This window comes from Chiloscyllium plagiosum, unplaced genomic scaffold (assembly GCF_037043375.1).
Source record: "Chiloscyllium plagiosum isolate Xiang-an unplaced genomic scaffold, Cpla_swu_hap1 HiC_scaffold_32, whole genome shotgun sequence".
Lineage (NCBI taxonomy): Eukaryota > Metazoa > Chordata > Chondrichthyes > Orectolobiformes > Hemiscylliidae > Chiloscyllium > Chiloscyllium plagiosum.
The window spans coordinates 32,681,528-32,693,699 of record NW_028270170.1 but is presented as its reverse complement, the minus strand read 5'-3'; positions in this window follow the sequence as shown (position 1 = coordinate 32,693,699).

Genomic DNA, 12,172 nt, shown 5'->3' with positions numbered 1-12,172 from the left:
TGAGTCCCGGAGCAGTGTGGACAGTGAGTTTTGGAGCAATGCGGACAGGGAGTCCGGAGCAGGGTGGATGGTGAGTCCTGGAGCAATGCGGACAGGGAGTCCCGGAGTAGGGTGGATAGTGAGACCCGGAGACGTGTGGACAGTGAGTCCCGGAGCAATGCGGACAGTGAGTCCCGGAGCAGGGTGGATAGTGAGTCCCGGAGCCGTGTGGACAGTGAGTCCCGGAGCCGTGTGGACAGTGAGTCCCAGAGCAGTGTGGACAGTGAGTCCCAGAGCAGTGTGGACAGTGGGTCCCGGAGCAGTGTGGACAGTGAGTCCAGGAGCCATCTGGACAGTGAGTCCCGGTGCAGTGTGGGCAGTGAATACCGGAGCAGTGTGGACAGTGAGTCATGGAGCAGTGTGGACAGTGAGTCCTGGAGCAGTGTGGGCAATAAGTCCTGGAGCAGTGTGGACAGTGAGTCCCAGAGCAGTGCAGACAGTGAGTCAAGGAGCCGTGCGGACAGTGACTCCCAGTGCAGTGCGGACAGAGAGTCCATGTGCAAGGTGGACTGTGAGTCCCAGAGCAGTGTAGACAGTGAGTCCCGGAGCAGTGTGTATACTGTGTCCCGGTGCAGTGCAGACAGTGAGTCCCGGTGCAGTGTGGACAGTGAGTCCTGGAGCAGTGTATACAGTGAGTCCTGGAGCAGTGTGGACACTGTGTCCCGGTGCAGTGCCGACAGTGAGTCCCGGAGCAGTGCCGTCAGTGAGTCCCAGAGCAGGTTGGACAGTGAGTCCCGGTGCAGTGTGGACAGTGTGTCCCGGAGCAGTGTGGACAGTCAGTCCCGGTGCAGTGTGGACAGTGAGTACCGGTGCAGTGCAGAGAGTGAGTCCCAGAGCAATGTGGACAGTGAGTCCCGGAGCAGTGTGGACAGTGAGTCCGGGAGCAGTGTGGACAGTGAGTAACAGAACAGTGTGGACAGTGAGTCCCTGAGCAGTGCGGACAGTGAGTCCCTGAGCAGTGCGGACAGTGAGTCCTGGAGCAGTGTGGACAGTGAGTGACTGAGCAGTGTGGACAGTGAGTCCTGGAGCAGTGTGAACAGTGAGTTCTGTTGCAGTGTGGACAGTGAGTCCCGGTGCAGTATCGACAGTGAGTCCCGGAGCAGTGTGGACAGTGAGTTCTGTTGCAGTGTGGACAGTGAGTCCCGTTGCAGGATGGGCAGTGAGTCCCGGATCAGTGTGGACAGTGAGTCCCGGAGCCATGTGGACAGTGAATCCCAGTGCAGTGTGGACTGTGAGTCACGGAGCAGTGCGGACAGTGAGTCACGGAGCAGTGTGGACAGTGAGTCCCAGAGCAGTGTGGACAGAGAGTCCTGGAGCACTGTGGACAGTGAGTCCCTGAGCAGTTTCGACAGTGAGTCCCGGAGCTTCGTGGACAGTGAGTCCAGGAGCAGTGAGGACAGTGAGTCCTGGAGCAATGCGGACAATGAGTCCCGGAGCAGGGTGGAGAGCGAGTCCCGGAGCCGTGTGGACAGTGAGTCCTGGAGCCGTATGGACAGTGAGTCCCAGAGCAGTGTGGACAGTGGGTCCCGGAGCCATGTGGACAGTGAATCCCGGTGCAGTGTGGACTGTGAGTCACGGAGCAGTGCGGACAGTGAGTCACGGAGCAGTGAGGATAGTGAGTCACGGAGCAGTGTGGACAGTGAGTCCCAGAGCAGTGTGGACAGAGAGTCCTGGAGCAGTGTGGACAGTGAGTCCCCGAGCAGTTTGGACAGTGAGTCCCGGAGCGTCGTGGACAGTGAGTCCAGGAGCAGCGAGGACAGTGAGTCCTGGAGCAATGCAGACAGTGAGTCCCGGAGCAGGGTGGATAGCGAGTCCCGGAGCCGTGTGGACAGTGAGTCCTGGAGCCGTATGGACAGTGAGTCCCAGAGCAGTGTGGACAGTGAGTAACAGAACAGTGTGGACAGTGAGTCCCTGAGCAGTGCGGACAGTGAGTCCTGGAGCAGTGTGGACAGTGAGTTACTGAGCAGTGTGGACAGTGAGTCCTGGAGCAGTGTGAACAGTGAGTTCTGTTGCAGTGTGGACAGTGAGTCCCGTTGCAGGATGGACAGTGAGTCCCGGAGCTGTGTGGACAGTGAGTCCCGGAGCCATGTGGACAGTGAATCCCGGTGCAGTGTGGACTGTGAGTCACGGAGCAGTGCGGACAGTGAGTCACGGAGCAGTGTGGACAGTGAGACCCGGTGCAGTCTGGACAGTGAGACCCGGAGCAGTGTGGGCTGTGAGTCACGGAGCAGTGTGGACAGTGAGTCACGGAGCAGTGTGGACAGTGAGTCCTGGAGCAGTGTGGACAGTGAGTCACGGAGCATTGTGGACACTGAGATCCGGAGCAGTGTGGGCAGTGAGTCCCGGAGCAGTGTGGACAGTGAGTCCCAGAGCAGTGTGGACAGTGAGTCCCAGAGCAGTGTGGACAGTGAGTCCTGGAGCAGTGTGGACAGTGAGTCACGGAGCAGTGTGGACAGTGAGTCACAGAGCAGTGTGGACAATGAGTCCCGGAGCAGTGTGGACAGTGAGTCCCTGAGCAGTGTGGACAATGAGTCCCGGAGCAGTGTGGACAGTGAGTCCCGGAGCAGGGTGGATAGTGAGTCCCGGAGGAATGCGGACGGTGAGCCCCGGAGCAGGGTGGACATTGAGGTCCAGAGCGGTGTGGACAGTGAGTCCTGGAGCAGTGTGAACAGTGAGTTCTGTTGCAGTGTGGACAGTGAGTCCCGGTGCAGTATGGACAGTGAGTCCTGGAGCGGTATGGACAGTGAGTCCCAGAGCAGTGTGGACAGTGAATCCCGGTGCAGTGTGGACTGTGAGTCACGGAGCAGTGCGGACAGTGAGTCACGGAGCAGTGTGGACAGTGAGTCCCAGAGCAGTGTGGACAGAGAGTCCTGGAGCAGTGTGGACAGTGAGTCCCCGAGCAGTTTGGACAGTGAGTCCCGGAGCGTCGTGGACAGTGAGTCCAGGAACAGTGAGGACAGTGAGTCCTGGAGCAATGCGGACAGTGAGTCCCGGAGCAGGGTGGATAGCGGGTCCCGGAGCCGTGTGGACAGTGAGTCCTGGAGCCGTATGGACAGTGAGTCCCAGAGCAGTGTGGACAGTGAGTCCAGGAGCCAAGTGGACAGTGAGTAACAGAACAGTGTGGACAGTGAGTCCCTGAGCTGTGCGGACAGTGAGTCCTGGAGCAGTGTGAACAGTGAGTTCTGTTGCAGTGTGGACAGTGAGTGACTGAGCAGTGTGGACAGTGAGTCCTGGAGCAGTGTGAACAGTGAGTTCTGTTGCAGTGTGGACAGTGAGTCCCGGTGCCGTATGGACAGTGAGTCCCGGAGCAGTGTGGACAGTGAGTTCTGTTGCAGTGTGGACAGTGAGTCCCGTTGCAGGATGGACAGTGAGTCCCAGAGCAGTGTGGACAGTGAGTCCCGGAGCCATGTGGACAGTGAATCCCGGTGCAGTCTGGACAGTGAGACCCGGAGCAGTGTGGGCAGTGAATCCCGGAGCAGTGTGGACAGTGAGTAACAGAACATTGTGGACAATGAGTCCCGGAGCATTGTGGGCAGTGAGTCCCGGAGCAGTGTGGACAGTGAGTCACGGAGCAGTGTGGACAGTGAGTCCCAGAGCAGTGTGGACAGTGAGTCCCAGAGCAGTGTGGACAGTGAGTGCTGGAGCAGTGTGGACAGTGAATCCCGGTGCAGTTTGGACTGTGAGTCACGGAGCAGTGCGGACAGTGAGTCACTGAGCAGTGTGGACAGTGAGTCCCGGAGCAGTGTGGACAGTGAGTCCCAGAGCAGTTTGGACAGTGAGTCCCGGAGCCGTGTGGACAGTGAGTCCCGGAGCAGTGTGGACAGTGAGTCCCAGAGCAGTTTGGACAGTGAGTCCCGGAGCGTCGTGGACAGTGAGTCCAGGAGCAGTGAGGACAGTGAGTCCTGGAGCAGTGTGGATAGCGAGTCCCGGAGCCGTATGGACAGTGAGTCCCGGAGCCATGTGGACAGTGAATCCCGGAGCAGTGCAGACAGTGAGTCACGGAGCAGGATGGACAGTGAGTCCCGGAGCCGTGTGGACTGTGAGTCACGGAGCAGTGCGGACAGTGAGTCACGGAGCAGTGTGGACAGAGAGTCCTGGAGCAGTGTGGACAGTGAGTCCCTGAGCAGTTTGGACAGTGAGTCCCGGAGCGTCGTGGATAGTGAGTCTAGGAGCAGTGAGGACAGTGAGTCCTGGAGCAATGCGGACAGTGAGTCCCGGAGCAGGGTGGATAGCGAGTCCCGGAGCCGTGTGGACAGTGAGTCCTGGAGCCGTACGGACAGTGAGTCCCAGAGCAGTGTGGACAGTGAGTCCCGGAGCCAGGTGGACAGGGAATCCCGGTGCAGTGTGGACTGTGAGTCACGGAGCAGTGCGGACAGTGAGTCACGGAGCAGTGTGGACAGTGAGTCCCAGAGCAGTGTGGACAGAGAGTCCTGGAGCAGTGTGGACAGTGAGTCCCCGAGCAGTTTGGACAGTGAGTCCTGGAGCGTCGTGGACAGTGAGTCTAGGAGCAGTGAGGACAGTGAGTCCTGGAGCAATGCGGACAGTGAGTCCCGGAGCAGGGTGGATAGCGAGTCCCGGAGCTGTGTGGACAGTGAGTCCTGGAGCCGTATGGACAGTGAGTCCCAGAGCAGTGTGGACAGTGAGTCCAGGAGCCATGTGGACAGTGAGTAACAGAACAGTGTGGACAGTGAGTCCCTGAGCAGTGCGGACAGTGAGTCCTGGAGCAGTGTGAACAGTGAGTTCTGTTGCAGTGTGGACAGTGAGTCCCAGTGCAGTATGGACAGTGAGTCCCGGAGCAGTGTGGACAGTGAGTTCTGTTGCAGTGTGGACAGTGAGTCCCAGAGCAGTGTGGACAGTGAGTCCCGGAGCAGTGTGGACAGTGAGTCACGGAGCAGTGTGGACAGTGAGTCCCAGAGCAGTGTGGACAGTGATTCCCGGAGCAGTGCAGACAGTGAGTCCCCGAGCAGTGCGAACAGTGAGTCCCGGAGCTGTGTGGACAGTGAGTAACAGAACATTGTGGACAATGAGTCCCGGAGCATTGTGGACACTGAGACCCGGAGCAGTGTGGGCAGTGAGTCCCGGAGCAGTTTGGACAGTGAGTCCCGGAGCGTCGTGGACAGTGAGTCCAGGAGCAGTGAGGACAGTGAGTCCTGGAGCAGTGTGGATAGCGAGTCCCGGAGCCGTGTGGACAGTGAGTCCTGGAGCCGTATGGACAGTGAGTCCCGTTGCAGGATGGACAGTGAGTCCCGGAGCCATGTGGACAGTGAATCCCGGTGCAGTGCAGACAGTGAGTCACGGAGCAGGATGGACAGTGAGTCCCGGAGCCGTGTGGACTGTGAGTCACGGAGCAGTGCGGACAGTGAGTCACGGAGCAGTGTGGACAGAGAGTCCTGGAGCAGTGTGGACAGTGAGTCCCTGAGCAGTTTGGACAGTGAGTCCCGGAGCGTCGTGGATAGTGAGTCTAGGAGCAGTGAGGACAGTGAGTCCTGGAGCAATGCGGACAGTGAGTCCCGGAGCAGGGTGGATAGCGAGTCCCGGAGCCGTGTGGACAGTGAGTCCTGGAGCCGTATGGACAGTGAGTCCCAGAGCAGTGTGGACAGTGAGTCCCGGAGCCATGTGGACAGGGAATCCCGGTGCAGTGTGGACTGTGAGTCACGGAGCAGTGCGGACAGTGAGTCACGGAGCAGTGTGGACAGTGAGTCCCAGAGCAGTGTGGACAGAGAGTCCTGGAGCAGTGTGGACAGTGAGTCCCCGAGCAGTTTGGACAGTGAGTCCTGGAGCGTCGTGGACAGTGAGTCTAGGAGCAGTGAGGACAGTGAGTCCTGGAGCAATGCGGACAGTGAGTCCCGGAGCAGGGTGGATAGCGAGTCCCGGAGCTGTGTGGACAGTGAGTCCTGGAGCCGTATGGACAGTGAGTCCCAGAGCAGTGTGGACAGTGAGTCCAGGAGCCATGTGGACAGTGAGTAACAGAACAGTGTGGACAGTGAGTCCCTGAGCAGTGCGGACAGTGAGTCCTGGAGCAGTGTGAACAGTGAGTTCTGTTGCAGTGTGGACAGTGAGTCCCAGTGCAGTATGGACAGTGAGTCCCGGAGCAGTGTGGACAGTGAGTTCTGTTGCAGTGTGGACAGTGAGTCCCAGAGCAGTGTGGACAGTGAGTCCCGGAGCAGTGTGGACAGTGAGTCACGGAGCAGTGTGGACAGTGAGTCCCAGAGCAGTGTGGACAGTGAGTCCCGGAGCAGTGCAGACAGTGAGTCCCGGAGCAGTGCGAACAGTGAGTCCCGGAGCTGTGTGGACAGTGAGTAACAGAACATTGTGGACAATGAGTCCCGGAGCATTGTGGACACTGAGACCCGGAGCAGTGTGGGCAGTGAGTCCCGGAGCAGTGTGGACAGAGAGTCACGGAGCAGTGTGGACAGTGAGTCCTGGAGCCGTATGGACAGTGAGTCCCAGAGCAGTGTGGACAGTGAGTCCAGGAGCCATGTGGACAGTGAGTAACAGAACAGTGTGGACAGTGAGTCCCTGAGCAGGGTGGATAGCGAGTCCCGGAGCTGTGTGGACAGTGAGTCCTGGAGCCGTATGGACAGTGAGTCCCAGAGCAGTGTGGACAGTGAGTCCAGGAGCCATGTGGACAGTGAGTAACAGAACAGTGTGGACAGTGAGTCCCTGAGCAGTGCGGACAGTGAGTCCTGGAGCAGTGTGAACAGTGAGTTCTGTTGCAGTGTGGACAGTGAGTCCCAGTGCAGTATGGACAGTGAGTCCCGGAGCAGTGTGGACAGTGAGTTCTGTTGCAGTGTGGACAGTGAGTCCCAGAGCAGTGTGGACAGTGAGTCCTGGAGCAGTGTGGACAGTGAGTCCCCGAGCAGTTTGGACAGTGAGTCCTGGAGCGTCGTGGACAGTGAGTCTAGGAGCAGTGAGGACAGTGAGTCCTGGAGCAATGCGGACAGTGAGTCCCGGAGCAGGGTGGATAGCGAGTCCCGGAGCTGTGTGGACAGTGAGTCCTGGAGCCGTATGGACAGTGAGTCCCAGAGCAGTGTGGACAGTGAGTCCAGGAGCCATGTGGACAGTGAGTAACAGAACAGTGTGGACAGTGAGTCCCTGAGCAGTGCGGACAGTGAGTCCTGGAGCAGTGTGAACAGTGAGTTCTGTTGCAGTGTGGACAGTGAGTCCCAGTGCAGTATGGACAGTGAGTCCCGGAGCAGTGTGGACAGTGAGTTCTGTTGCAGTGTGGACAGTGAGTCCCAGAGCAGTGTGGACAGTGAGTCCCGGAGCAGTGTGGACAGTGAGTCACGGAGCAGTGTGGACAGTGAGTCCCAGAGCAGTGTGGACAGTGATTCCCGGAGCAGTGCAGACAGTGAGTCCCCGAGCAGTGCGAACAGTGAGTCCCGGAGCTGTGTGGACAGTGAGTAACAGAACATTGTGGACAATGAGTCCCGGAGCATTGTGGACACTGAGACCCGGAGCAGTGTGGGCAGTGAGTCCCGGAGCAGTGTGGACAGAGAGTCACGGAGCAGTGTGGACAGTGAGTCCCAGAGCAGTGTGGACAGTGAGTCCTGGAGCAGTGTGGACAGGGAGTCACGGAGCAGTGTGGACAGTGAGTCACGGAGCAGTGTGGACAGTGAGTCACGGAGCAGTGTGGACAATGAGTCCCGGAGCAGTGTGGACAATGAGTCCCAGAGCAATGCAGACAGTGACTCCCAGTGCAGTGCAGTCAGTGAGTCCCGGAGCCGTGTGGACAGTGACTCCCAGTGCAGTGTGGACAGTGAGTCCCGGAGCAGGGTGGATAGTGAGTCCCGGAGGAATGCGGACGGTGAGCCCCGGAGCAGGGTGGACATTGAGGTCCGGAGCCGTGTGGACAGTTAGTCCCGGTGCAGTGTGAACAGTGAGTCCTGGAGCAATGCGGACAGGGAGACCCGCTGCAGTGTGGAGAGTGAGTCCTGGAGCAGGGTGGATAGTGAGACCCGGAGACGCGTGGACAGTAAGTCCCGGAGCAATGCGGACAGTGAGTCCCGGAGCAGGGTGGACAGTGAGTCCTGGAGCCGTATGGACAGTGAGTCCCAGAGCAGTGTGGACAGTGAGTCCAGGAGCCATGTGGACAGTGAGTAACAGAACAGTGTGGACAGTGAGTCCCTGAGCAGTGCGGACAGTGAGTCCTGGAGCAGTGTGAACAGTGAGTTCTGTTGCAGTGTGGACAGTGAGTCCCAGTGCAGTATGGACAGTTAGTCCCGGAGCAATGTGGACAGTGAGTTCTGTTGCAGTGTGGACAGTGAGTCCCAGTGCAGTGTGGACAGTGAGTCCCGGAGCAGTGTGGACAGTGAGTCCCAGAGCAGTGTGGACAGTGAGTCCCAGAGCAGTGTGGATAGTGAGTTCTGTTGCAGTGTGGACAGTGAGTCCCAGAGCAGTGTGGACAGTGAGTCCCGGAGCAGTGTGGACAGTGAGTCCCAGAGCAGTGTGGACAGTGAGTCCCAGAGCAGTGTGGATAGTGAGTCACGGAGCAGTGTGGACAGTGGGTCACAGAGCAGTGTGGGCAATGAGTCCCGGAGCAGTGTGGACAGTGAGTCACGGAGCCGTGTGGAAAGTGAGTAACAGAACATTGTGGACAATGAGTCCCGGAGCATTGTGGACACTGAGACCCGGAGCAGTGTGGGCAGTGAGTCCCGGAGCAGTGTGGACAGTGAGTCACGGAGCAGTGTGGACAGTGAGTCCCAGAGCAGTGTGGACAGTGAGTCCTGGAGCAGTGTGGACAGTGAGTCACGGAGCAGTGTGGACAGTGAGTCCCGGAGCAGTGTGGACAGTGAGTCCCGGAGCAGGGTGGATAGTGAGTCCCGGAGGAATGCGGACGGTGAGCCCCGGAGCAGGGTGGACTTTGAGGTCCAGAGCGGTGTGGACAGTGAGTCCTGGAGCAGTGTGAACAGTGAGTTCTGTTGCAGTGTGGACAGTGAGTCCCGGTGCAGTATGGACAGTGAGTCCTGGAGCGGTATGGACAGTGAGTCCCAGAGCAGTGTGGACAGTGAATCCCGGTGCAGTGTGGACTGTGAGTCACGGAGCAGTGCGGACAGTGAGTCACGGAGCAGTGTGGACAGTGAGTCCCAGAGCAGTGTGGACAGAGAGTCCTGGAGCAGTGTGGACAGTGAGTCTCCGAGCAGTTTGGACAGTGAGTCCCGGAGCGTCGTGGACAGTGAGTCCAGGAACAGTGAGGACAGTGAGTCCTGGAGCAATGCGGACAGTGAGTCCCGGAGCAGGGTGGATAGCGGGTCCCGGAGCCGTGTGGACAGTGAGTCCTGGAGCCGTATGGACAGTGAGTCCCAGAGCAGTGTGGACAGTGAGTCCAGGAGCCAAGTGGACAGTGAGTAACAGAACAGTGTGGACAGTGAGTCCCTGAGCTGTGCGGACAGTGAGTCCTGGAGCAGTGTGAACAGTGAGTTCTGTTGCAGTGTGGACAGTGAGTGACTGAGCAGTGTGGACAGTGAGTCCTGGAGCAGTGTGAACAGTGAGTTCTGTTGCAGTGTGGACAGTGAGTCCCGGTGCCGTATGGACAGTGAGTCCCGGAGCAGTGTGGACAGTGAGTTCTGTTGCAGTGTGGACAATGAGTCCCGTTGCAGGATGGACAGTGAGTCCCAGAGCAGTGTGGACAGTGAGTCCCGGAGCCATGTGGACAGTGAATCCCGGTGCAGTCTGGACAGTGAGACCCGGAGCAGTGTGGGCAGTGAATCCCGGAGCAGTGTGGACAGTGAGTAACAGAACATTGTGGACAATGAGTCCCGGAGCATTGTGGGCAGTGAGTCCCGGAGCAGTGTGGACAGTGAGTCACGGAGCAGTGTGGACAGTGAGTCCCAGAGCAGTGTGGACAGTGAGTCCCAGAGCAGTGTGGACAGTGAGTCCTGGAGCAGTGTGGACAGTGAATCCCGGTGCAGTTTGGACTGTGAGTCACGGAGCAGTGCGGACAGTGAGTCACTGAGCAGTGTGGACAGTGAGTCCCGGAGCAGTGTGGACAGTGAGTCCCAGAGCAGTTTGGACAGTGAGTCCCGGAGCGTCGTGGACAGTGAGTCCAGGAGCAGTGAGGACAGTGAGTCCTGGAGCAGTGTGGATAGCGAGTCCCGGAGCCGTGTGGACAGTGAGTCCTGGAGCCGTATGGACAGTGAGTCCCGTTGCAGGATGGACAGTGAGTCCCGGAGCCATGTGGACAGTGAATCCCGGTGCAGTGCAGACAGTGAGTCACGGAGCAGGATGGACAGTGAGTCCCGGAGCCGTGTGGACTGTGAGTCACGGAGCAGTGCGGACAGTGAGTCACGGAGCAGTGTGGACAGAGAGTCCTGGAGCAGTGTGGACAGTGAGTCCCTGAGCAGTTTGGACAGTGAGTCCCGGAGCGTCGTGGATAGTGAGTCTAGGAGCAGTGAGGACAGTGAGTCCTGGAGCAATGCGGACAGTGAGTCCCGGAGCAGGGTGGATAGCGAGTCCCGGAGCCGTGTGGACAGTGAGTCCTGGAGCCGTATGGACAGTGAGTCCCAGAGCAGTGTGGACAGTGAGTCCCGGAGCCATGTGGACAGGGAATCCCGGTGCAGTGTGGACTGTGAGTCACGGAGCAGTGCGGACAGTGAGTCACGGAGCAGTGTGGACAGTGAGTCCCAGAGCAGTGTGGACAGAGAGTCCTGGAGCAGTGTGGACAGTGAGTCCCCGAGCAGTTTGGACAGTGAGTCCTGGAGCGTCGTGGACAGTGAGTCTAGGAGCAGTGAGGACAGTGAGTCCTGGAGCAATGCGGACAGTGAGTCCCGGAGCAGGGTGGATAGCGAGTCCCGGAGCTGTGTGGACAGTGAGTCCTGGAGCCGTATGGACAGTGAGTCCCAGAGCAGTGTGGACAGTGAGTCCAGGAGCCATGTGGACAGTGAGTAACAGAACAGTGTGGACAGTGAGTCCCTGAGCAGTGCGGACAGTGAGTCCTGGAGCAGTGTGAACAGTGAGTTCTGTTGCAGTGTGGACAGTGAGTCCCAGTGCAGTATGGACAGTGAGTCCCGGAGCAGTGTGGACAGTGAGTTCTGTTGCAGTGTGGACAGTGAGTCCCAGAGCAGTGTGGACAGTGAGTCCCGGAGCAGTGTGGACAGTGAGTCACGGAGCAGTGTGGACAGTGAGTCCCAGAGCAGTGTGGACAGTGAGTCCCGGAGCAGTGCAGACAGTGAGTCCCGGAGCAGTGCGAACAGTGAGTCCCGGAGCTGTGTGGACAGTGAGTAACAGAACATTGTGGACAATGAGTCCCGGAGCATTGTGGACACTGAGACCCGGAGCAGTGTGGGCAGTGAGTCCCGGAGCAGTGTGGACAGAGAGTCACGGAGCAGTGTGGACAGTGAGTCCCAGAGCAGTGTGGACAGTGAGTCCTGGAGCAGTGTGGACAGTGAGTCACGGAGCAGTGTGGACAGTGAGTCACGGAGCAGTGTGGACAATGAGTCCCGGAGCAGTGTGGACAATGAGTCCCAGAGCAATGCAGACAGTGACTCCCAGTGCAGTGCAGTCAGTGAGTCCCGGAGCCGTGTGGACAGTGACTCCCAGTGCAGTGTGGACAGTGAGTCCCGGAGCAGGGTGGATAGTGAGTCCCGGAGGAATGCGGACGGTGAGCCCCGGAGCAGGGTGGACATTGAGGTCCGGAGCCGTGTGGACAGTTAGTCCCGGTGCAGTGTGAACAGTGAGTCCTGGAGCAATGCGGACAGGGAGACCCGCTGCAGTGTGGAGAGTGAGTCCTGGAGCAGGGTGGATAGTGAGACCCGGAGACGCGTGGACAGTAAGTCCCGGAGCAATGCGGACAGTGAGTCCCGGAGCAGGGTGGACAGTGAGTCCTGGAGCCGTATGGACAGTGAGTCCCAGAGCAGTGTGGACAGTGAGTCCAGGAGCCATGTGGACAGTGAGTAACAGAACAGTGTGGACAGTGAGTCCCTGAGCAGTGCGGACAGTGAGTCCTGGAGCAGTGTGAACAGTGAGTTCTGTTGCAGTGTGGACAGTGAGTCCCAGTGCAGTATGGACAGTGAGTCCCGGAGCAATGTGGACAGTGAGTTCTGTTGCAGTGTGGACAGTGAGTCCCAGTGCAGTATGGACAGTGAGTCCCGGAGCAGTGTGGACAGTGAGTTCTGTTGCAGTGTGGACAGTGAGT